The sequence below is a fragment of the Camelus bactrianus genome, chromosome 4, assembly GCF_048773025.1.
Source record: "Camelus bactrianus isolate YW-2024 breed Bactrian camel chromosome 4, ASM4877302v1, whole genome shotgun sequence".
NCBI lineage: Eukaryota > Metazoa > Chordata > Mammalia > Artiodactyla > Camelidae > Camelus > Camelus bactrianus.
The window spans coordinates 74,217,308-74,243,803 of NC_133542.1; the positions used below are offsets into that span (position 1 = coordinate 74,217,308).

General features: G+C 49.4%; 1 protein-coding gene and 1 long non-coding RNA gene across 3 annotated transcripts in view; one reads left to right on the forward strand and one right to left on the reverse strand.

Annotated features, from left to right (window-relative positions):
• The window catches only part of CFAP77 (cilia and flagella associated protein 77), a 123,100-nt gene that overhangs the window by 21,977 nt on the left and 74,627 nt on the right, over nucleotides 1–26,496 (forward strand). The window lies entirely within an intron of this gene.
• LOC141577381 (uncharacterized) lies at nucleotides 16,932–19,221 on the reverse strand. The gene is made up of 3 exons (XR_012506259.1): nucleotides 19,150–19,221; nucleotides 18,424–18,555; nucleotides 16,932–18,077 (listed from the first exon to the last, which is right to left on the reverse strand). It is a non-coding gene; the product is annotated as an uncharacterized LOC141577381 (long non-coding RNA).

Below are 26,496 nucleotides of genomic sequence, written 5' to 3' on the forward strand. Positions count from 1 at the left end.
GCTATAGCAAATACAATAATAATGGAAAAGCTTGCAGTGTCGCAGGAATTACCGACATGTGATACGGAAGTGAGCTCATGAAGTAAGCAAGTGCTGTTAGAAAAATGGTGCCCATAGACGTGATTGATGCACAGTTGCCACAAACCTTCAATTAATGAAAAAAGCGCACGATCCGTGTAGCACAATAAAATGAGGTCCACCTGTGGAGGTGGCCTCTCAGGGGCGAGGGAGATTCTTGGGAGACAGGAAGGGGAAAGAGACTTACTCTTCATTTCACGTGCTTTGTATCATCTGAATTTTGTGTCATGCGCATGTAATACTTTTTCAAAACACAAAATACATAAAAAGATGGAAAGTCCTGTTATCCTGAAAATTTCTCTGATCAATGTCTTCCCAAGGACTGGACCTGCATTCTGAGCACTCCCTGAGCTGGTTACACACTCCTTGCGTGCTTATCACACCATTTTGCAACGGTTCATGCCCTCCTTGCCTCTCGAGTGTAGGTAACAGCGTGGGTTAAAGACCCGAAGGAGGAGGATGGCATAGTGTACTCCAGGAACAGAAAGACTGTCAGCATTTGCAGGTTGAAATTCAAGGCAGGAGTGGCAAGAGATGGGTCTGGAGGAAGGAGACTAGGAAGCCATGGCAGGGGTCTGGACCTTGTCTGAGGGCAGGGGGAAGCCACTAAGGGGGATATGATCACATTTGCATTTTAGAAAGATTACTCTGAGCGTGGTAAATGAGCATATAGTATTTTCACCACACGGATGTAGTCGATGCAAATAAACCTCAAGAGTATAGGTAATGGTAAGATGTAGGAAAACGACTGGGAGTGAAGAATTTTAAGTACTTATTGCCTTTGTTTTTAATATAACTTATTCAATTGTAAGCTTATTTAATTTAATTTTAATAATGGCTGTGTTTAACAAATGGCTTGCAAAATTCCTGAATATTTAACAGTCAGCTCTGGTGATCTGGAACAAACTGGCTCTGTACACCACTGGTTTTTAGAGTCTCTCATGTGTATATTTTCAGGCGATGGTAATCATCACTGTGCAGTAGAATCTCAGGGAAAAGAGGATCTCTGAGTTCCCCTTCGTTTTGTGGGGTGGAGGTGATACAGTCAATAATCTTAAATAAATACTTAGGAAGAAGTTGAATATAATGTTTTATTCTGCACTGGGTCCAGCCCTAGGTCCCAAAGACCCGGGGGGATGCAGGTGGAGATTGCTAAGCCAGCAAAGGGCTTCTGTGGCACGAGGATGCAGGGCCAGTTTCCCCGTTTCTTCACCTGCTTAAATCACTGGCTCTGGCTTCCCTGCTCCGGGAAGCCCCCTGATGAAGCCAAGCCAGGCAGCTGAAGCATCTTCTTCCTCCCTCCACCTCTGAGCTCTTGGCTGAAAGATTCCACTCTTATGGTCTGGCTCAGTCTCCCCAATTCATCCTCATATAAATCAGTCTTTGTTAGAGTTCCAACTCTCACTCTGGGTAATATGTCCTAATCTCCATGTCCAGAGCCAGCATCTCTCTTGTTCCTTGAGCCTAGGATGCAGTGATCTAGATCTCCACTCAGGAATGGGGGATCTCACTGTCATCACCATCATCACCATCATCACCATCATCATCATCATCATCATCACCATCATCACCATCATCACCATCATCACCAACATCACCATCATCACCATCATCACCATCATCAGTATCTTCATCACCATTATCATCACCCTCCTTGTCATCACTGTCATTATCGTCAGTGGGGAGTCACTGTCAGCAGCAGCCGCAGCAATACCATATTTCCTGAGTTCTTTCTATCAGCCAGGCAGTAGTTCCAACGTGCACTCTTGCATCAAATCCTTACAATCACCCCACAAGGGTAAATACCATTGTTATCCCCATCTGTAAACAGATGAGGAAACCGAGGCTCAGAGAGGTAAAGAAACTTGCCTGAAGTTACACTGCTGGTGAGGGATGGAGCCAAGATCGGAACCTCAGTTGGGCTGGTGCCAAAGCTCATACGTTGATTTCCACTGACAAGCTCCTGACAATAATGATTAGCAACTGGATCATACTTGAGGGTTTAAAGTACTTTTGCATTCATCACCTCATTTGCTTCCACCTTGTGAGGCCATCACTAGTATCACTGTTCTTTGAGAGTCAAAGAACTTGATGCTCACAGGGTTGAAGGGACTTGAAGATCCTATCAATGGCAGGTGGTAGCAGAGCTGTTCTTGAAACTGAGTCTTGAAATCTGCAGGCTGTGTGGGCTGACACTTTCTGGGGTCTGGGTCATTCTTCTTCGGCAAATATCTCCCATCTACAGCACTTTCTGATGCAACCTGTGTGTGTTCTCAAAACAACAGTTGAATAGCAGTTTGGCTTCCTTGACTGGAAGCTGCAAAGACCACTGTTTTCATCACCATCACCCTTTCCTCCTTGCCCCGGGACCCCCAGCTCCCTCCTCTGTATCCTAAATACACAGCACTGGGGTCGGTGGGACCACCTGCCTTTGTTTTCAAAGTGAAGTGTTGAGAAGCTCACCCCATAAATCTATTTGCATGTTTCTTCGGGAGTAGTGGGGAGAGGAGGCTGGGGCCAGATACGCTCATGCAATTCTGCTCATTATTTACGCAGACAAGGAGATATTTCAGTGAAACTGCACTCGACTCTGAGTGACAAGGTATCTTTCTGCAGTGCAAGGTTCAGGGAAATTGTAGTGAAGTTGACAGCTTTTTAATGTACAGTTGCTATTCTACTGAAACACGGCACGTTTTTGTTTTGGAAGTACAAGATGACCTGTTTATTAGCTGTGATTCCAACTGCGTGTACATGCTCGGAAACACAAAGGCAGAAGAACAGCGTGTTTCTTTTGGGGAGGGGGCCACAGACTTTCCCTCCCCCTCCCCTGCCACACGTAAGAAAACATTGAGCACCAAGCGTTCTGAATTGAAGTGGACGTATTTTCCTTGGAATGACAGCCTACATTGGAATCATGGGAAAAAATTGCCAGTTGCTTTAATCATCTTCCCCAGGGTAACCAGGAAGTGTTCAGGGAGGCTGGGTGAGATCTTCCATGAAAAGGCTTGGGGTCCGGCATGCCTGGGCCCTTGCTCCTCCAGGAGCTGGTGGACCAGTAGCATCCGTATCCTTGGGCACTTTTGGAAATGCAGAATCTCAGCTCCCACCCTAGACCTATGAATCAGAATCTGCATTTTGACAAGGTCCCCGATGATGGGTTCCAGGTTGAGAAGAGCTGGCCCATGATACCCTCCACCCCTCACCCAGGCTAAGTGAAGCTCAGATGCTGGTGTCACTCACTTATTCAATGCACATTTATTTGACATTTACTACATACCAAGAGCCAATTTAGGTGCTAGGAATACAAAGAATAAGACAGAAAAAGCTCCCCCTCCTCCCTTGGGAAGCCAGCCAGGAAGCCAGACGTGGAACAAGAAATCACAAGGGAGAGAAATTAGGAAACCATTCTTACCTGGACAGCGTGGCATTTGGATCTTGTGATTGCAACTGGCAAAGTATATCCAAATGAGAAAAAAAAAATCTGTGTTATACTTTGTGCTGCATCATTTTGCACACCTCGTAATCTTAACTTACAGGTTATTGTCTGCTTGGATTTTCTTCATTGAGGTGAACTCCACATACAACGAACCATTTAAAGGGTGCGATTCGGCGGGGGGAGGCGTCTAGCTCAGGGGTAGAGCGCGTGCTGCACAGGCACGAGGTCCTGGGTTCAATTCCCAGGGCCTCTGTCAAAATAAACAAGTAAACCTAATTACCTCCCCCAGATAAAAATAAAATCAAATACTTAAGAAAATAAACAAAGGATACAATCCAGCAGCATCTAGTGCCCTCACAGTGCTGTGCAACCACCACCTCTCTGGTTTCAAAACTTCTCCATCACCCCAGAAGAACACTCCAGACCCGTTCTCTCTCCCCTCTTCCCCTAGTAACCACTCATCTGTCTTCCGTCTGTGTGGGTTTGCCCATTCTGGGCATTTTGTGTAAAAAGAATCATACGACATGTGACCTTTTGTGTCTGGCTGCTTTTGCTTGGCATCATGTTTTCAAGGTTCATCTACATTGTAGCGTGTATCAGTATTTCTCTCCTTTCCAGGGCTGAGAGTTATTCTGTGGTGTGTTTGTACCGCAACTTCTTTATCCAGTCACTTGTTGATGGGCATTTATACTCACTGAAAAGAAATCTTTCAATGTAAAGTAGGCCTGTGTCTGTTTGATGTAAAACAGACCATCTAGACATACATGTCACGAGGCAACAGTGCTCATTTTGGATTATTATGTTACCAAAATGTCAGTTATTGTCACTTATATTGGTCTGTGAGGCTCAAATCAGAGCATTCCCTTGAAAATAGGACTCCAGGCTCTAGGTGTGGGGCTCCTGGACATGCCTGAACTGCAGATATTGGCGCTTGAAAATCGCTTATTTGGGCCTGCAGAGCATGAAGTTTGCACTCATAACACTGCATGAAGTCTGGTGGTTCTGGGCCATTTCCCCATTTTATTCAATCAACCATTGAATCAACAGCCATTTACTGAGTGTCAACTCTGCACTGGGCCCTGGATAGAGGATGGTGGCCGGCCGCCAGGGTTCACCAACGCGTGGACAATCCCGTGATGAGAGCTGGGAAGCCCCGGGGTGAAGGGCTCCCCCGACCCTTCACTGGGTTCTGAACACCCCCTGCCCTCTTCCCCTTTCTGCTTCTCCCGAGAGGGGCCTTGCAGCTCTGAGGGAAGTGAGCTGCAGAGGGAAAGCCTGGGCACGAGCCCCAGTGACGGAAGAAGGTATTTGTGAGGATCAGGGCCTCAGATGGAGCTTTCCGGCCATGTAAACGCCGAGCCACCTGCAGCATTGCCAGGGAGACGAATGTCACATCTGGGAAGTGATCTGCCTAAGCCACGGCTTGTCATCTGGGCAGGAAGTAGTCTCTCTCCTTGGAGAATCTTCCTAATTATGGGCTGAACATGTGCCAGGAAGGAGGAACGAGAGAGAAATGAAGTGGCAGCACGTGCACGTGCCTCGCACCGGCCCCGCAGCCTGTGCTCCCGGCCGCGCGCTCCCCTGCCCCCCACCGCGGCCCCCCAGGAAGGCCTTCCTGCCCGCTGGCCCCCGGGGCCTCCTGCGGGCTCTGAAGCCACCATGAGGTGTGCTGCAAAACATTTGTTGCTACTGGTAAAATACGAACTTTCGCAAGTTACTGCCTTTCTGCCCTTGAAAAATTGAGTTGAAATACACATGACATAAAATCGACCATCTAACCATTTTTAACTATGTTCAATACATTCACATTGTGTGCGACCGTCGCCATCCATCTGCAGAACTTTCTCATCTTCCCCCGCTGAAACTCTGTCCCGGCTAAGCAACAACTCTCTCTTTCCCCCTCCCACCCTGCCTCTGGCGATGACCATTCTACTTTCTGTCCCCACGGATTTGATTACTCGAGGTCTCTGTGTAAGTGGAATCCTACAGCATTTGTCCCTTCATGATGGGCTTATTTCATTCAGCATGATGTTTTCGAGGTTCATCTATGTTGTAGCATGTGTCAGAAATTTCTTTTTATGGCTGAGTAATATTCCGTTGTATGGATAAACCACCTTTTGTTTGTCTATTCATCACCAGTGGTACTTGGGCGATTGTGAGTAAAGCTGCTAAGAACAAAAGTGCACAGGTCACCGGCTTTTAAACAACAAAGTAGATGAGAACAAGTGCCTGTTCTTGCTCCTGTCACCCTCTGCCCCCTGAGGGCTCTCCCCAGGAGGAGGCCTGCAGGCTGGGCTGGGGGCCTTGGGTACCACTCTCCATCATCTGACAGCCTCCAGCAAGAGGCAGATGCTCTGGGCCCTCACACAGTTATGCTGATCACAAAGGACTGTTCTGACTGAGCTATCCTATTCATGATCACAGTGGGGACTTTCCTCAAGATCTGGGTTTGTTCCTGGGCCCTGTGAGCACACGTGAACTTGACCTGCCAACTAGCTCACTATGGAAAAAAGGTTCAGAAGAGCCTCCTTAAAACCTAGAAAATTAAAGGATCAGCCTGAGCCACCCCAGAGAGTAGCCCCGGGAGAGGAGTGGACCTTGACCCAGAACCCGAGGCCGCCACCCGCAGCCCTGGGTCTCCAAGTCTGCCAGGAACGAGTGGCCCTGTTTTCCTTCTTTGCCGCGGAAACGCCAGCTCTAAGGAAGCCGGGACAGATGCCTTACAGTGCCGCTCACAGCCCACTTCACAACCTGGGGGCCTGTCAGAAACACAGCTCCTCGGGCCTCGTGTCTGGAGAGTCTGACTCAGAAGGGGGCCCAGAATCTGCATTTGGGGTTTTCCCGTGCAGACAGTCCCTGGGCCACACCGACAGGCACCAGGTGGTACAGTTGTGCTGGTGCTCGAAGGAGCCAGCACTTAACGCCAGCTCTCCTTCCCCGAGACGTCCTGATCATTGTGGGGTGACATGCCAGGGGCGGGGTGTGCCGTCAGCCGTCCCGTCCTTGCCAGCAAGTTTAGCGGCCGGGGGGAGGGAAGCGCCTCGCCTTGATTTGAGAATTACTAAGCCTTCCTCCCAGCCCCGCCCTCTTCTTTTCATCCCCCGCATTCATTCCTTTCCCTGATATCTTTGTATTAAAATGTTGAATTCTGAGTAGGAGGCTCTTTCAGAAAAACCCAGTAAAATTTGGGCCTTTTATCGTCCACATCGTCACCGTTGGCTGAGCCTTGAGGTCCTGCACGTGCTACACATTGACCACGTGTGTGTGGCCTATTGGCTCATTTCTCTTGCAATTGGATGCGGAGCATCGCAATAATGATTAGCCTGCGGGGGACTGAGGGCTCTACCGTGTGAAAAAGCGGGCTAAGCGATGTGTGGCGTTCTCTCGTTCAAGTTAAGCCTCCCAGCAGCCTGGTGAGAGAGGAATTAGTTCTCCCATTTTACAGAGGAGAAAACTGAGGCCCAAGCGGTGTGGGTGACTGGCCCCCGAAGTCTCAGAGTTGGTAGAGTAAGGGAGCCAGGGTTCAAACCTGAGCCTCACCCTCTGGCACCCACGCTCTGCCGCTGATTCTGCATTTAGTGCCTTCCCCCCTTAAAATCAACTAATGAGTGAAATCTGAATGCAGCTGGAGGTGGCGCACATCCATCTGTCAATTAGCACCTGCCTCTTTTGGGGGGATGCAGAAAAGTGAACTAGGTCAAATGAACTGATCGTTTTCTGTTCTAGGGGACCCCCTCCTAAGGGGAAAAAAGCCATCTTATTCTAATTTCAGCTTCATTTCAAGCCTGGCAAATAATTCACCCTGCAAAGCTGCAGGGGGCTTTGTCAGCCACCCCTGCCATGGACCGGATCCTCACTCCCGCTCCCTGGAGCGTGTGGCCTCTCCCCACCGTCTCCCCCCCACCCCGCCACAGCAGGGTGCAGACGTAGCTCTGGTCTGCACAGAACAGCGTGCCCGCGACCCCCAGCGCACCCTCCTCTCAAACACACACTCAGCTGCTGACAGCAGCCAACACGGGGACTTCAAACAGCCAGCGCTACGTACAGGTTCAAAGAGCGGATTTCTGGAATGCTAAAAGGTAGAACACCCCGGAAAATTAGGCTGATTAAAGAACCAACCTACCACTTCCATTCCGTGCCCAGCCCTGGAATATTTCTTCATAAAACCACCCAGCGTTCAAAGGAGATCTGCTGAAGGGAGGGACCTACTTAGGAGCGCAGTTTACACGGCGGCGGGTTATCTGTTCTACAGCCAGCCGCTGTAGTGTGCAGTTAGGGCTGCCAGGGCGGGTAGCATCGTTAATGCGGTGACACTGTTATGTGCTTTGTTTGGGAGTGTGGCTTAATTAGATGACAACTTGGAGGTGCTAGCTGTTTGCAAGGTAATACAGGTCTCCTGGGCAGAGGGCTAATTTAGCTTTTTGGTTTAATTCAGAAATGAGGAGAGAGAAAAAGCTCAGGTTTTAGTCGCTCAGGAACACGTGCACACACAGGGATGTTACACATACATCACAAAGCTTTGGCTGCGTGATCCTGGGGAGACAGAGTTGGGGACGAATGGAAAGGTTTCCAGAGTACAAGGCACAGAGGGGCAAAGATGAATGAAGGACCCCAGGCCCCCGCCTCTTGGCTGATCAAGAGATAGCCCGACTGACTAAAGCCCAGGTCGTGGGGCAAGTCCAACAACCGGACAGGAATAAGGATAGGGCAGGTGTATGGGTGGGGCAGTCAGAGAAGGCTTTTAGAGGGGGCCAGTCTGGAGGTTGGTTTTAATTTTTTTCTCTCTTTATTGTTTATGAAGGTATTATTTTCATCATTAAAATTCACCCATTTTAAGCATACAGTTTGGCAAGTTCTGGTAATCTTGTACAGTCACCTAATCTCCATCACAGTCAAGACACGGAACAGTTGTCCCCCCCAGGAGAGCTCCCTTGGGCCCCTTCACACCTGACCCCCTTCCAAGTCCTGGCCCCAGGACCTGCTGGTTGCTTTCTGTCAATGCAGTTTTGTCTTTGCTAGAATTTAGGGTATAAGGAAGCCCATGGTTCATAGTCTCTTCTGTGTGGCTTCTTTCATTAGCATAATGCACTTGTGATTCACCCACGTCGTAGCATGTATCTGTTCCTCGCTCTGTTTTATCGTCAGGTGGTTTTCCATCATAAAGATGCACCACAATTTGCTTACCCGTTCCCCAGCTGATGGACGTCTGGGTTGCTGCCAGTTTGGGGCTATTATGAATAATTCTGTTATGAACAGCCCCATACATGTTTTTGTGTAGGCAGATATTTTTGTTTCTCTTGGGTAAATATCTAGGAACAGGACCTGAGTTACATGATAAATGGAATCTTTGTAAGTTTCTACCATATTGTTTCCCAGTGTAGCCATACCATTTTGCATTCTCCTCAGCAGCGTATGAGCGTTCCAGTGGCTCCACCTTCTCACCCACATTGGCTGTTGTCTGTATTTTTAATTTGTGATTCTTGCGTTTTGGAGGATGACTTAGGGTCTGACAGGCAAATGGGGTGGGGAGGAAATTCCAGGTGGAGGAAATAGCACGTGGAGAAGCAGCAAGAAGAATGCCACGCGTGAGAACGGCAGTGTCGCTGAGGCCACACGGGTGGGACCTGGGGGTGTGGACGCTGGGAGAACAGGGGAGGACTTCACAACATGGGCACAGGGGGAGGGTATAGCTCAAGTGGTAGAGTGCATGTTTAGCATGCATGAGGTCCTGGGTTCAATCCCTAGTACCTCCATTAAAGGAAAAACATTAAATAAATAAACCTAATTACCTCCCCCAGCAAAAAGAAAAAAATTTTTTTAAATATGGGCATAAGCACGATTTACAGTAGCCAAGATATGGAAGCAAACTGTATGTCCATCAATAGGTGACTGGATAAAGATGTGGTGTGTATATATATACACATACACACAATGAAATAATACCCAGTCATAAAGAAGAATGAAACAATGCCATTTGCAGCAATATGGATGAACTTAGAGATGATCATACTAGGTGAAGTAAAAAAGAGAAAAACAAATCTTATAATATCACTTATACGTGGAATCTAAAAAAAAATGATGCAGGGGGAGGACATAGCTCAGTGGTAGACGGTGTGCTTAGCATGCATGAGGTCCTGGGTTCAAACCTCAGTACCTCTGTTAAAATAATAATAATAAAGTTTAAAATAAAAAAATAAATAAATAAATGACACACATGGACTTATTTACAAAACAGAAAGAGACTCGCAGACGTAGAAAACAAACTGCAGGTTACCAAAGGGGAAAGTAGGGCAGGGGAGGGATAGATTAGGAGTTTGGGATTAGCAGAACAAAATCCTATATGTAAAATAAATAAACAACAAGGTGCTACTGTATAGCATAGGGAACTACATTCAATATCCCATAGTAACCTATAATGAACGAGAATATGAAAAGGAATATGCATATTACGTATAACTGAATCACTATGCTGTATGCCAGCAGCTAACACGTTATAAATCAAGTACACTTCAATTTAAAAAAATGTGGGCACAGGCTGGATGTAGGCCTGGATTGTTAATAATAAAGGATCCTGAGCTTCGATGAGGTGTGGCCTCGTATTATCTCCCCTACAGATAAGGACGTGGAGGCGTGCCGCACTGGCACCCCGCAGCCACATAGCCAGTAAGCGGCAGAGCGAACGTGTGAACTCCCGCTGCCCGGGCCCTGTGCTTAACCCTCACACCGCACTGCTACCCGAGATCTTGGCTCTGATGCTCATGTCCCTGTGGTGCTTTTAAAGGTTTTAAGCAGAGAAGTGAAATGAAGGAGCTGGCTCTTTGCAAGACTACCTGGGGCAGACTATTAATGGTCGGGGGCAGGGAGCCCCAGGGGCGGCTGCTGCCAATGCGGCTGTGCAGGGGGGAAGTGGAGGTGGGTCTTAGGTAAGTCAGCAGCGGCGGGGAAGCAGCAAAGGGATGGACTGGAGAGCTCCTTAGGAGGTACCTGACTGAAGGTGGGGGGCAAGGAAAAGCTGAGGATGGATTTTGTCAGGTTTTTGGCTTGGACAACTGAGTCAATGATGGTGACTCTCACCAAAATAGAAGATTCCAGAAAGGGAGCTGGTCTGCAGAAAGGTTGTGAACTTAGTTTGGACTTGTGGATGTGGACAATGGGTCTGCCCCAGACTGTGGTGTTTGGGTGCTGGTGGTTTTAATGCTCACATGAGGGGCCTGGGATATCTGGTGCTTCGCAGTTCTCTGGACGTATGAGTGTGTACACCTTGCAGTGCGAGGTGTGTGTGTGTGTTTAGATGTCATTTGAACTAGTGAGTGTGCCTAGCCAGCCACCTAGCAGCCACACTATAACCCCACTCGGTAGTTCTCTCCTCCTCATCGCATGACACTCATGAAGACCCTTTATCCGTCTCTCTTTGTCCCTACTGCTCCCCCTAAGTTCAGGCCCATCACTGATTCCTCCCCAGGCTGATTGCAGTTGCCTCCTATCTGGCCTCTCCCTACCTGACGTCACCCCTTCCACTCTGTTCCCCACACGGAGTCATGAGAATCTTGCAAAAAACACACCAATTCCTGTCGCTCCCCGACTTTAAGCCCCTTAGGGCTCCCCTTGCTATCTGCAGGGCTGGTCGCCAGGCCTGCGTCCCCTCCTCCAGGTCGGTGTGAGCCTGTAGGACAGGGGCCACAGCAGAGAAGGCGCTTCTGCGGCTCACGCCTTGAGGAGAGCTTTGACGTTGCCTCTTTGGGGGCCTAAGCTGGGAAGACCGAGCTTGTTCATGAGGACAGTCTCACAGCGAGCGACCAAGGGGTGCTGGTTGGCGCACTGACGGTATGAACAGGCAGCTCCTGCCCGGCACCCTCCCCCTCTGCAGAGAGAGCCCGGGCTCTGTTCTGGTCACCTGGCGTGCGGTGGGCATGAAGAAGAGGAGGGAGGCTGGTGAGCAGTCCAGAAGCCATGGGAGGACCACGAGAAGAGGAAAGGGCCAAGGTTAAGTTCCATCGTGATTTTCAAGTCCTGAAGCAGTGTTGCTCCGTGGACAGGGAGACAGCTTTTCCGCTCTGCTGCAGAGGGAAGAATGGTCTCACTGCCACCATCATCGGATCCCTACTAGCGATCAGGTCTGTGCCAGGCAACTAAGACTCAGTGGGATGGGCCGCCCAGGGCAGTAGGGGTGCCCCGTCACAGGAACCAAACACCAGCCTGGAGGGCCATTGCCTTCACAAGGATCATTTATTGGCCCTGACGGGCAGGGTAGACCAGGCGCCCTCTTGGCCCTTTGTGACTCTCAAATTCTCTCATTCTAAGAGGCAGTTCTGTTTCTGATATGAAAATGGCTGAGAAGCACTTCGTGGCGCCGTGTTGGAGTCCTGGTGCGTGCTCAGCCATACAAACGGCTTGGCTTTTCTTTGGCTGAGCATCACGGTGGGGAGGCTGGATGTCCAAAATCCCTCCCAAATCAAACATTCAGCTTTTTAAAAAAAGCCTATATAATTCATGTCTCTTAAAGAAGGCAATGTGCCTCATGTTGGTTAAAATTGAACCTGAAAGATTCATTTTTTAAAAAACAACATAGAATCATTTCATAAAACGGGGCTTCAGTCCAGAGGCAGGGGCTGGAACCACCAGACAATGGTGCTCCAATCCTGCATCTTGCTGCTCATTGTTGTAGCAATTCCTGAATTCCGGGATGAGATTCAGAAAGTCTGGATAATAGGGCATGCTTCCTCCTTCAATTATCGTTGGTCTCTCACTTCTGAGTACATAAGAACCATTTGCTTTTCTAATTTACAATACTTCCTTTTGGAATGTTGTCTCTTACTGATTCAGAGAAAGAAGGACGTGTGTTTTAATAGATCTGAATTTTATCAGCCAAAGCATATTTGCACCAAAGCATAATAATAATAAATTATGGCCCTAATAAGTAGGCTGCCCAGAAGGATGACGGTGGCACCCCCAATAATTGATGTACATTCTTTGGAATTTAGGGGCATCATAATTTATCGGGGTTCATCTCTCTATCCAATTTGAGGAGAGGCAGCTGTGTTTTGTAAGCAATAAACTCTGCCATTGTATTTCTTGGCTAAGCAGAGAAAAGCATTCTTACTATTTTTTCCGTTTCCTAGTTATTACTACAGTATCTAGTAGCTTCTTTATGGGAAAGAGTTTATCAATATTTCAATTATAAACTCCAATTTTCAGGAGGTTTGTAACTCGTCTATTTAAAAATCAGATCCGGCGGAAAACACAGCATCTTGTCACCCCAGGAACCTGAATGCTTTCTAAAATGTTAAACAACCGACGTGAGTCCGTTCGCTTCCTTTCAAATTTGAGGGTGAAACTTTGGTTGTCCTAACCACCACGAATACAGTAGAACTAAGCCTCTTTTTCCATCAGAAGTATTCAGCTGTCACCGGGGCTTCTGCTGGCAGTAGAAGGGAGCGGGTGCTGGAAGCAGCACCTCCGAGTACTCTCCTGGTAGGTGCATCCCGGAGAAGCCGCCTACACATCACCCTTTTCACTAGCTGGGCGGTGATGTGGTGCAGCACCTTTCTGAACGGAATGGGATAGGGAAGCCTTTTCTGAAAATGAAGACTCCTTCAGGAAAGCAAATTGGATTGGAATGTTGGCTTTTGAGAAACTGGACATGCCCATAGCGTAGCCAAGACCAGTGCTTCCTTCACCACTGGGCTAACGAGGCTGGGTGAGCCAGCGGGGGGTCCAGGCTGCAGGGCAGACGCGCCGGGTACTCCAGGGCAATCTGCTGACCTCAACCAACCCCTGGCTTGAGGCAGTTCTCCCCACCCAAGCCACATACCAAGGCCCTTCTTTCAAAGTCCCCTTAAACCAGAAGTGCTTTATCACTTGGAGCATCCCAGGGCCACCCAGAGCGAGGACACAAAATGCCATGACACTCCATGCAAACTATGCCCTGGTTACAGCCCCACAGAGGTTTTGTTTGATTGGGTTGGCTTTTAAAAGAGAAGCCGACAAATTAGCTTGCGGGAAGGAGAACTCCAGGCCACGGCAAAGTTCGGCTGCCTCTTCTGTGGGAGCTCGTGGCTTTCATTATCCTACTTGCAGTGTCTCTCTGGACCTTTCTGAGGCCTCGTTAGGGACAGATGGAATCTTGTTCCTGGCAATGTCGTGTGTCACTGTACTTGGCTACGCGTGGGGTTCTCACCTGAAAAACAAAAACAAACCCTCCGTGATCTTTTTCCACTTGGCTCCCAACAAGATGAGATTGTCCACTTAAGGCAATACGTCCTACCTCTGAGTTATGTTTCTTGCTGTAAACAGCTGAGCAAGGGGCAGGGAAGTCTGCTCCGAACGGATAACTGAGGAGGGGTCCCGTCCACAGCAGCTGCCATCCTTCCTTTAAGACCCATTTCAAAGGGTGCCCCCTCTCGGCAGCCCGGTCTCACCCCCATCCTGAGGTCTCCTTCCCTCCTCCCCACACGGGTGCCTGTTCCCGCCCAGGCCCTGTCCTCGGCTGATTCCGCGTCTCTGCACCCATTCGCACTGATGGCCAAGCGCAGGTGCAAAGTCTAACTGAGATTTCCAGAGGGGCGTCTGTCACGCTGGGCCCCGAGTCTGTTTCTACTCCCTCTCGTCCTCGTGGACGCCAGCAGTTCAAAGAAACTGTTCAGTCTGGGCAACAGGCGACTGGGAGACCATGGGAAGAGGCTTCTGATCCAGCTGGAGATTTTTAAAAGGTGGTCCCTGGACCACATCGCACCGCTGAGCACCCCGCCTTGTGAAGGCAACGAAGGGCTGTCCTATTATTTACTCAGGAGTCCACCAAGCCCCTAGAACGAGTCTCCCCCGAAAGTGAGGAAGGAGAGGATGTGGCTGGGGTCTGAGCACCCCCGGGGCAGAGCCCTCCACCCCGGGCCATCCTGGGCAGCCCGTTCCCACGCGAGCCCGCCGACGGCTCAGACTCCCAGTAACTGACAGAAAGCCGCATCTTATAAAGGGGAAAAGAGGATTAAAATCGAGATTTTGCTATTATTTTTCTCTGATACGAGTGCAGCGAGGAGCAGCTCAGTCGTGTCACTGCCTAGTTTTTCATTTGTGTTTTTGTTTCATGCTTCAATATCCTCCTCCAGCTGCTCGCGTCTCCTTCTCTTTCTCCTCACTTTGATCTATTCGTTTCCCCCAGAAATGGGGTTTATAAATCATTGTAATGCAGCCTTGGGAAAGATGGTGCTTAGTGCAGGGAGAAATACATCGCCGCTAACAGCCCCGGCAGGGAGAAAAACTCTCGGCTCATTGCTGGGTTCTGGCGACGGGTTACTGATGGTATTTGCTTTTTATGTCTGTGCGCGTGCCATCGGGGCAGGGCCGCGGGGAGCGTTCCGCGCGCCACCTTTGTAATATTTCAAGCCTCCTCCGGCAGTCGAAAACAAACTGCTCCTGCTTGCTCTCAGGGAAGCAGAGGCGGGAAGGGAAGGGGAGCGCAAACTCAGGGAAGGAGCATAAAGAAGGGGGCATGGTTTCCTCTGGATTCTGCCTTGGACAAAACCAGCTCCGAAGCCATCTCTCTTTTCTCTGCCATAAACCAGTCCGTGCATGTGGCCTGATGCACCTGGCATGCCGGGGCTGCCGGGCCCAGCCCTCGCCGGCACACTAAGGCGTCTGACAGCCCCATTGCTTCCTTCCCAAGGCCCCGGCCTCCCTCGTCCTGTTTTATGGGCCCATTTTCTCTGCAGCTTAGGGCAGCAGAGAAGCGCTGGGCTTGAGATGTGGGTTTCCTCCCGACTCAGAGCAGCGGTGCTGTGCGTGTGAGACCCAGGCACAGCCATGAACATCCTGCCGGGCCTTAAATCAGAACGTAAAGGATCCTGCCATATGGGAGCCAGGCGCGTCCCTGAGCCCTCGGAGGGCTGCATCCCGCCCACGCTGTTTATAGCCCCGCAGCCACATTCTCAGGGACACTGATTGTCTCCCTCGCCAGCAGGCCTCTCCACCGTTTTTTACCTGCAGGGGGCCGGGGCCGGATCAGCAGGTCCCAACTTGGCCCCTCCCTCCGCCACACCAGGCACCAGGCTCTGTCCTCTCACTGCTCATCCATTCAGTCTGTCTTGCCTGTGGAGGCACGTATTACCCTTACTATGATCTTTACTCAGCAGAAGAAAATGTCGATTTCCTTTCAAGGGTCAGGCCCACGCAGGTCAGGGTGGAACAGAGAGCAACCCCTGGCTGTTTGGCGTTTGTAGCCCAGCACTGCCCAGTGGAACCTTTGGTGGCGATGGAAGCGTCCATCCTGTCTCCTCTCTGCCCAGTAGGCTCACCGCCACCCCCAGGGCATACTGAGCACTTGAAATCTGACTAGTGCGACTGAAGACGAAGTTTTAAATTATTAAAAAAAAAAAATCTAAGTAGCACTGTGACCCGTGGCTATCGTCTTAGGCAGCACAGATGTAGACAGACAGAGAGGAAGCCTTCTCGGGGTTGTGTCTTTTGTCGGACCTGGCACCTGCTCTTCTAAGTAGGCTAGCACCGAGAACAGACAGAGATGTGTACAAGGGGATAAAAGTACAGTGAAAAAAATCATGAAATGACTGAACCCTTTTGAAGTCACACTCTTTTCCCTAAGCACAACCAGAGGAGAAGACACTCAGAGAGTTGATAACCAGACCAGCTCAGAGAGGAAGACTTCCCTTGGGGTAAAAACGGAAAGATAATCTGGATAAACTGGGACATGGGTTCTCAGTTGCAGCTCAGTTTACAACTCTGAGATTGTCTAATTTATCTCCGTGCATCTAACCTAGCCTGGATGGATGGATGGATTGTGTGTGTGTGGGCTGAACATCTTAAGAAACCACTCCTGATTATCCAGGTCTTAAAATATCATTCAGTGCAGTGCACACCATACCCTGCAGGGTTTCATAATCAGTAGGGTTACTGACCGACCCCTTGAAAGTGAATTGAAGAGCTTTCCTGGATGTGCCGGATTCTGCCGAAAGTCACCACATCCTGCTTCCGGCGCTCCTCCTCTGCCATGGCTTTTATCCCAGCTCCTCTCCTAGCTCCTAAGCAGCCCAGTGGTCAGAATGCCTGGCTACGCCTGGGCTCCTTCACTTGATGAGTTTTGGGGTGTTGGATATTGACCTGACCTTCCAGAACCCTCGTTTCCTCCTTGTAGAAAGCGAATCATAACAGCACCCGCTTCAAAAACATATGAACACGCATCAATGGGTGGATGAATCTACAAAACATAGTACAGCCAGGCCGTGGAATATTATACAGCCATAAACAGCACGAAACACTGACACATGAGATAGATGAGCCTCATCACATGATGCTAAGTGCAAGAAACCAGACACAAAAGGCCACATATTGGGTATTTCCATTTATGTGAAATATCTCGAATAGGTAAATCCACAGAGACTAAAAGCAGATTAATGGTTGCCTGGGGCTGGGGAGGTGGGACAGTGGGGAGTGAAAGCTTAATCGTATCCATTTTCTTTTAGGGTGATGAAAAAGTTTTGGTACCCGAAAGAGGTAGTGGTTGTGCAACATTGTGAAAGTCCTAAATGCCACAAAGTGTGCATCTTAAAACGGTCAGTTTTATGTTATGTGATTTTTCACCTCGGTAAAAATATTATTAATTTAAAAAAAATGTATGAAAGTTCTCTGACATAAAACCCTCAGCCCTGTGTCTGGCATGTGAGATGCTGAATGAAGACCGGGCCTTCAGACCAGCAGCAGTGGTAACCAAACACACAGCCGCTGATCTCCGCCGAAATCTGCACTCCTGGTCACAGGCATTTCTAATGAGGAGCAGGCCACATACGCTTGGGCAATGCTCAAAAAAGTGACCGTGTGCAAGGAGGTTGCTTGCAGGTAGGACATGCCAGCGGGAGCGTGGGTGAAGGGCCAGCTGTGTCCGGGTCAGACAGAGCCCACACGTTGGAGGAGATGTGCGGTCCAGGACGTGCCCTGCTTCAGGGCACACTTTTGCCTGCGTCCGTTCCTGATGGCAGGATGAGTGAGAGGCCCCGCGGTCCATCCAGGGATGCCTGCTGCCATTTGGCTAACATGTTAATTGCGTCTGCCTCGGCAGCCTCCCCTCGGCTCGGGGACCACTTCCGTTTCCCGGCTCCCCGTCCCCGGCAGCCGCGGGGGCAGGCCCTAGCAGCGAGAGCAGCTGGATTTCTCCAGCCCAAGGAAGCTATAAATCTAGAGCTTTAATCATGTCTTCATGATCATTCAGCAAAGAGCAGCGGAGGATTTATTCTGCTGGGACGGCAAAGGGAAGACCGCAGGGGGTTGTCGTGGGGGATATTGGTTTAGCAAAGGTAGAACTGCTCCCCCGGGCCCATCCCGGGACCGGCCGATGAGCGATGACACCGATGGCCATAACAAGGCAATTACTGGTGTGTGCAGGCGGTGCTTTGTTAAAGAGGCAGGCTCCCTGCGTGGGCCCAGCGCCGGCCTCTGTGGGGCCGCTTCACCCGCTGTCGCAGAGCACCTGCGGTTTCTCCCCGTCTCCGCTCCAGGGCCTACGTCCTTGAGAAAGCAGTAAGCATTTTTGAAAAGCCCCAAGGGTCCTTTCCAGTTTTCCCTGCAAACGTTAAGAAAGCGAAGTTAGGGAAACCCGGAGAGGGCTCTGTGGTCCCTGGCACACGGTGGGCACCTAATGTCTGTTTATGGGACATCTTTGCTCCTTCGTTTTGCGGGAGAGAAGAAAGAGGCCCAGAGAAGTGGCGATTAGTAACTGTCGCACAGCCGGTGTCCTGGTTCCCCGGAGGGAGTGGCTGCTCTAGTGTGCGGCCTTGTTTACAAATCTCAGTACTGGAGCGGCAGGACGGGAGGGGGTGCCCCTGGGAGGGAGAGAAGAAACCCAGCCCAGCTTCCTGGGGGTGGTCCCCGGGGGATGTCTCCTGGGAGGGACTCCAGAAAACACTTACTTGCCTGCACGTGTTCCAACCCTTTCCGTTTGTGTTTTGTTTTTCCACAAATGGGTGTTTCTTTTTCTCAGTGCCAGGATTGGGACATCTTTTTGTGGCACTTGGTCCTTTTGCAAAGATGCTTCTCATTCCCTGGATGGACCATAAAGTCTGCAGGCCCCACCCCCTCCAGCTCCCCGTCCCCAACCCTCCGCCATCATATTCAGTTTTTCAATGTTCTAAAATCACCCCGCAAGAACGTGTTGGTAAATATGTGCAAGTGTTTCTGTAGGTTAGATCGTAGCCGGGGAGGCGCTGGACCAAAGGGTACTCATAGGTAAAAAAGGCACAAGTGCTGAAAATTGCCCTGCTCAAAGACTGGCCAACGTGCACTTCGTGACACAGCGCCTGAATGCCACTTGCCACCCCACCCCCAGCCAGCTACCTTCTCTGCGCATGTGCGGCTTGCCTGCTTCCCCACCCCTCGCGCACCCTCCCATCCCACCCTGGAACAGTAGACTCAGAACCGGTGTTTCACGACACTGAACACACTGTGAGTTTCGGAGCACCCGCTAGGTGCCAGACACTGTTCCTGGTGCCGCAACAAAGACCCAGGCCCGTCTTCAAGGAGCTAGCTCCCAGGCAGGCGGGAAGCTGCAACTGACTGCTGCATGAGGGTGGAAGCGCAGTGTCCCCGGACGCCGCCCTGGACAACCAGCTGGTCTTTCCCGATAGGAGGTTACTCACAGGAGAAGAGGGGGCGTGGCCTCAATAGGAGAACCCTCCTGACCCAGGAGGAGAGGGGGCACCAGCCTAAGACGCAAAGAGGGAGGGAGGGAGGGAGGGGCCGTCGGAGCTGGTGGCAGGCAGACGGAAGTGACGCCTTCTTCCATTCAGCCCGCCCCACCAGGGGCCTCCAGAAGAGTCGCAACCCCCAGGAAATGTAGTCCCTGGAGGGAAATGTGGGGGTCAGGCCTGAGGACAGATGTGGTCCCTGCCGTCTGCAAATGGCGCTGCCGATGGGAAGGAGGCTTGGCGTAGAAGGGCAACGGACTCGGCCTTAGATGCACAGACATGAGCAGATTCTACTCCAAGGGTCCCGGGGCGAGGAATCCCTAATCCTGAGACTTCCTAATCTCAGTTTGGGTCGGGGGAGTGGTCACAGACAGGTGGGTTTATCGAATTCCAAATAACAGCCTGCGAACAGTGAACGTCTCCGCAGGGAAGACGCCTCTCCTATTTACTAACAATAAAAGCTTTCAGGTATTTGTCAGGAAATGGTACCTAAAGCCAACAAAAACGGTTTATAATTTCACATTTAAAGGAAACTCGCTGCTTTTCCATCACCAGCTAACAGACCGATTGGCACCGTTAACTGGATGTCTACCCCAGGCCAGAGCCCAGGCTCAGCCTCCGTGGCCGTTTCCCCAGGAACCCTCTCACCGCCCCCCATCCCCCCGTTTTACAAAGGAGGAAACTGGAGACTTGAGTGGGTGAGACTGGGGACAGGAGACTGTTTACTTTGCCCTTACACACATCTGATTGCTTGATTTCTACAATAAGTGAGAATTACTTAAAATAGGTTACCCACAATGTTTTCTAAAAGGTCCCCCGATTTTGCCAAATGCTGCCCCTGGGCCCTAGGGCAGAACAGGCAACTTCTTTGCCATTTGCTCCTTGGAGGTCCTGGAACCTGTTAGGGTTTTTGTTTGTTTGTTTGTTTGTTTTAATTGAGGGGGATAGGGGAGTTGTTAGTTTTTAGAAACAAGCAGGATGAACTGAGTGAGGGCAGGAGGAGACAGAAACAAGAGACAAAAAAAAAAAAGCAGTTGAGAATGAGGCACTGAGCGGACTGGGCAGGAGGGAGGAGGGGCCTCACTGGAGACCTCAGAACATCCCCGTCTTCCTCAGCCCCTGCTTAGCTGATATGAATACCATTTGCATTTGCAAACTCCAGAAGTAATGGGGTTATAAATTAGGTTACAAAGCATTCTTGGCTGCAGACGATGTAGGGCTGGGACCCAGACATTAGCACTTTTTAAAAGCCCCCAGACTCTTCTAAAGGGCGTCTGGGTTGTTGAGCATGCCTGCTTTGCAGTCCCCGCAGCTCCTGTCCCGGGGGCCCTGCAGACAACCATTTGATTTACACACATTCAAGCACCTGTGGGTCAAAGGTCAGTGTCTCTCCTGTGTGGAGCCAGGCACACCTGTAAACCGAATCCAAGGAGGCTGTGCAGTTCCTGGAACTCATGGGCAGAAGACAGGAACATTCGGCAAAGCCAGAGGCCAGATAATCAGTGTCAAATTGCTCTCCCGACTGAGCAATTTCCTGCATTATCAGGCCCCCAGGAAATAAAGACGGCATTGGCATGGGGACACCTGACCGAGAGAGGCCCTGACGAGCTATTTCTGTCCTTCAAGAGCATTAGGACCCCCATCTGCCACACCCTTGGGGCCTCTTCCAGAGGCCTGTCCGATCCCTCCCCGTCACCCCCCAAGGATGTGCGCAGTGGAAGGGGCCAGGAGAGACCACCCTGGGCTCCCACCAGCTCTAATTCTTCAGTTCAGATAAACCAATGACATTCGTCACAGCCAAGTGTCCCAAGGCTGGGAACATCCTATTTTTTTTTAATTGTAAAGTACACACAACATAACATTTATCAGCTTAACCACTTTTAAGTGTACGTTTAATAGCGTTAAGTACATTTATGTTGTTGTGCAACCATCACCACTGTCCATCCCCAGAACGCTCTCCATCTTGCAAAACTGAAACTGTACGGGGTAAACAGCTCCCCACGCCGCCCCCCGGCACCCACCATTCCACTCTCCATCTCTAGCAATTTGACTACTCCAGGGTCTCACGTGAGTGGAATCAGACAATATTTGTCCTTCTACGTCTGGCTTAGTTCACTCAGCATAACGTTTTCCAGGTTCTTCATCTATGTTGTAGCAGGTGTCAGGACTGCCTTCCTTTTTAAGGCTGAATAATACTCCATTGATATGTATATATCACATTTTGTTTATCTAGTCATTGATCCATGGTGGCTACCATGTTTTAGTTATTGTGAATAATGCTGCTATGAACACAGGTGTGCAAATATCTCTTCAAGACCCTGTTTTCAATTCTTCTGGAGATATATATATAGAAGTGGAGTTGCTGGACCCTATGGTAATTCTATTTTTAGTTTTTTAAGGACCCTCTATGCTATTTTCAATAATGACTGTACCATTTTACATTCCCACCAGCAGCACATGAGGGTTCCCATTTCTCCACATCTTCACCAACACTTATTTTCCTTTCTTTCTTCCTTCCTTCCTTCCTTCCTTCCTTCCTTTCTTTCTTTCTTTCTTTCTTTCTTTCTTTCTTTCTTTCTTTCTTTCTTTCTTTCTTTCTTTCTTTCTTCTTTTTCTTTTTCTTTTTCTTTCTTTCCTTCTTTCTTTCTTTTCTTTCCTTCTTTCTTTCCTTCTTTCTCTCTTTCTCTCTTTCTTTCTTTCTTGAATAGTAGCTATCCTAACAGGTGTGAGGAGGGGCAGGGGAGCATCCTTTTAAAAGCTCTGTGCGTGTGTAAGTGTTCTGGGTTAAGAGTCACACAGCAAAAGCAGATATGATGAGGTCACCCTTCTCCTTCTGCTCAAAAGCCTTCAAAGGCTCCTAGTGCCTTGGAACCAGACCCTAGAATGGGGCTGTCCCGACCTGTCCCAGATCGTGCCTCCCTGGGACTGGAAACGCAGGGGCTCCGTGTCCCCTGCCCCGCCAGCCCCTGCCCATACCCAGCTCATTCTCACCCAGCTATTCCTCACCCTTCAGGTCTCAACTCAAAAATGTCTTTCCCTTGGGAAGCCTTCCCTGACCAACCCAGACCAGAGCACAGCCCCCTCCACACACTTCAATATTGGTCTTCGTTTTTCTAACACCAAGGGAGTAATTAAATGCTTCATCCTGTCATGGCCACCTCTCTGGTTACAACGTAACTGTCAAGCAGCCAAGAACCATGACGTCTTTTTTGCTCATTGCTCTACCCCTGGTGCCTTTCGCATGGTAGGTGTTCATGAAAATCTTTTGAAAGAATGAGTGAATGATCTCCCCGGCATACACAGCGCCCTGTCTGTTCAAACTGAGCTCTCAGCCAGTGTGCATAAACCAGGCAACCCTTTTCAAAATGGAAGAACTGAAATAATTATAAATTGCATCGTATTTTTTTCCTTTGTTTTTTTTTTTTCCCTGGGTGGGGGGGAGTTGGTAATTAGGTTTATTTATTTATTTAATTTTTTTTTTAAATGGAGGTACTGGGGATTGAACCTAGGACCTCGTGTGTGCTAAGCACATGCTCTACCCTCCCTGCCATTGTATTTTGTTTTGATCTTCCCCTTCCCCAAATTTCCTCTCTCCTCCAGTCAGGGGTCAATGCCTCACACATACCAGTCTTTGCCACCTGCATCTTTGTAATGGAGCTGAGATGCTTTCGAAGGAAAAAAAAAAATGCTCCCTTGTTAGAAAAAGCATGGTGGGGAAAATCCACCACTTGTCTGGGTGGAAGGGGGTCTCTGTCAGCAGCCCGAGCGAACGCTGGGGCCGGGGCACCAGCCACGAGAGGGCTGGGGACCAGCGCGGGTGAGCACGGAGGTGGTTTTTTCCTCCAAGTGCCTTCCAAAAGAAGATAAAAGCAAGATAAAAATATCTTCCATTTCCCCCCTAATTTGTAGTTTTCTGGTGTTAGCAAGGCTTATAAGACACATGCTCCCAATTAGCTGCTCCTCTTAATTTAAATGCTTCATAAATTATCTCCTGCGCGTGTGGATTATCACTTCATAATGCGAGTTAGCATTTAAATAAATAGCTGTGGTGTAGAAAATTAGAGAGGTTTACTTCTGAGGCGCTGGCATAATGAAGGAAAATACCACGGCAGCTGAACAGGGGCAGGGGAGGACGTGAGGGGACATAGAGGCGCATCTGTGTTTCCCAGAAAATGAGAGTTATTTGCAAAGTCCATTCAACCCTATATTGGCAGCGACATTCTCTTTTATGAGGGTATTTCACTGGCTCTGTCTTTTTTTTTTTTTAACTTTTAATTTTGAAATAAATTATAGACTCATAAGAAGTTGCAAAAACGGCACAGAGAGGTCCCTGGTACCTTTCACCCAGCTCCCCACAACAGCCACATCTTAACTAATGAAATATCAAAACCGGGAAACTGACATTGTTTCCATCTACAGGCCTTACTCAGGGTCCACCAGTCACTCCATCAGACTTCTAACACCACTTCCTGGAGTCCCATGTTTCCTCCACTTTGGGATATTTTTACATTATGTTATAGACATGATCAGGAAGGTTGGTGCTGGGAGACCCGCCCAGCCCCAGGTTACAGCTAGCGCAGCTATCACGGGCTGTTTTGTTTTGTTTTATTTTGTTTTGTTTTTTAATAGGGGCATCTGTTTTAAGAGGAGTATGATTTTTACCTGAAAGATAAATTGCAATGGACTGAATGTTTGTGTCCCCCCAACAAATTCGTATTTTGAAACCTACTCCCTGAAGTGACGGTATTAGGAAGTGGGGCCTTTGGGGTGATTAGGTCATCAGGTAGGAGCCCTCACGAATGGGATCAGTGCCCTTATAAAAGGGACCCCAGGTTGGGGGAGAGTATAGCACGGTGGTAGAGCACGTGTTTGGCATGCACGAGGTCCCAGGTTCAATCCCCAGTACCTCCATCAAAAAAATAAATAAACCTGATTACCTCCCCTTCAAAACAAAAACAAAATTGAAAGGGAATGCAGAGAGCTGCCTCGTCCTTTCTGTCATATGAGGACACAGTGAGAAGTTGGCCGTCTGAAACCAGAAGTGGCGTCTCACCAGACATGGAATCCGCCAGAGCCTTGACCTTGGACTTAGCCTCCAGAGCGCTGTTGTCGAAGCCACCCAAGCCGTGGTGTTCCGTCACAGCAGCCCAAACGGACCGTGACGAATGTGGGCCCCGGTCACTTGGTAATGGGCCAGGGGTCACTGCTCGATTCCAAAGTGATTTCTGATAAGGATGACAACAGTCTTCGGCCCCCATCTGGGGACGAACTGGGATTCCTACCTGGCTAGGACCGCCAGATAGACTATAAGATGTCCAGCTGAATTTGAATTTCAGGTAACCAATGAATAATAAGAATGTCCCATGCAGTAATAAATATGCCCTGGGAAATATTTGGGATGTGTTTATACTAAAAAAAGTTCTTCATTGTTAATCTGAAATTTAAATTTATTTATTTATTTATTTATTTATTTATTTATTTATTTATTTATTTATCTATCTATCTATCTATCTATCTATCTATCTATCTATCTATCTATCTATCTATCTATAATCTAAATTTACCTGTGGGTGTCCTGCATTTTTTATTTGCTAAGTCTGGCAGGGGAGCCCAGGACCTGAGCAGACCCCTATCACGGCTGCTATGGCCTATCCCGGACCACCTGTTCCCTTGTTTCTGTCCGTCAGTAAATTACCAGGGCTTTTCGGGTGGAGGGCAAGAATTGCGTCTCTCGTTCAGTGTCCCCAGAACTAAGCACGGTGCCTGGCACTGACCTGCCATTAGCTACTGTCTGCAGGTGCATGTAAGTGACGGTGCTCGGGGAGGCTTCTGTGATGAGACGGACCGGTTACTTAGGAAGTTATTCGCGTGGCTCTTCATCGTAGAATGAAACCAACAAGCTGCAGCACGGGTACCAACGTGACCAGCACTGGGCGCACTGAGACCTGACAGAGCGTGTTCTGGTCACATCGGTCCTGGGCGAAGTGTTGGGATGAAGCACAGGAAAGCGCCAGTGTTTTCCGGTTTGGACCCACAGAACCAGCCACTTCACGGGGTTCTGCCTGATTCTCGAGGGGCGTCCTCTTCTCTGATTCTCCTAAGAACCCTCGGAGACGGTTACCATTTGGCTTCCCTGTTTTACAACTAGGGAGACTGGGGCCAACGAGGGTGAAGTCGCCTGCTCGAGGCTGTCCAGCTGGTGAATAACAGAGCTTGGGTTTCAGCCCAGGCAGGTAGTCACGGCTCCCATACCTGGACACTGAACCCCAAAATGGTCCGCCTGTGGGGATGACTTCCTTTATCCAGAGAGAGCAACTCCAGGCCAAACTAGATGTGTGGAAACCAAACAATGCATGGACGTGTCTCGGGAGCCTTCCCCGGCACTGGTGCCCGGGTCCTAGTTGTGACAGAACCTGGCACTGTCCCTCTCGGATTGCTGGACCCTGATGTCCTATCGACCACATCCACTCCTCTTCTGCCAAATCCTAGTCAAAACCTGTCTGACATATAGAAGTATGTTGTAGAACAGGGCTTTGTTTCTTGTAAGGATTTACACTGACAAAAATCTTGCTTGGTTAACAACAAAGTTTAATGTGAATCTTAAGATCGGTCAGTATCTTTCATTTAAGCAGGGAGTGCCTGTGGTCCTGGAGGACCGTGGTTCTCCTCACCCCTGTTCTGTGTGGCCTTCTGTTGGGCTTCGGAAGGCCGTGTGCATGCACGCTTTCATTCGCTCACCCATTCATTCACTCACTCATTCATTCAAACATGAGAATCAGTGATCTGTGACTCTGACTCCACTCATCCGAGGAAGGGGCATCACTTAGTGACGAGGGATAAATGCGAAGGTTCGTGGTGCATCGGGACACTGTTGGTACATTTTGCTCAAGGATGCCAGGGATCAAAGCCCACCCTTGGAATGTTCTAAGCCCTTTGAAGCTGTTAACAAAGGGATTTCTGAGAATGTTCAGTCATTAGGACCAGAGGGAGGCTTTCAGATGAAGCGGCCAGGGATGCGCCGCGGGGGAAACGTGAGTAGGGTGGTGGCAGCAGATTTTCCTGCTCTGGGAAGCTGTCGGGAATCACCAAGTTAGCAAAACGTGGGCGGGCAGGCACAGCGCACCCCTGTCCCAGGACAGGCTGCTGCGGGTATCAGAAAGGCTCAGGGAAGTTTCCTCCGAAATAGTCAAAATTGCACTTGCATACTTAAGTCTTTCCAACTGATCTAATAATCGTATTTCTTCAAACTTTATATCCCTGACCCTTGTAAAAGGATTGCATGGAAGACGTGTTTTAAGC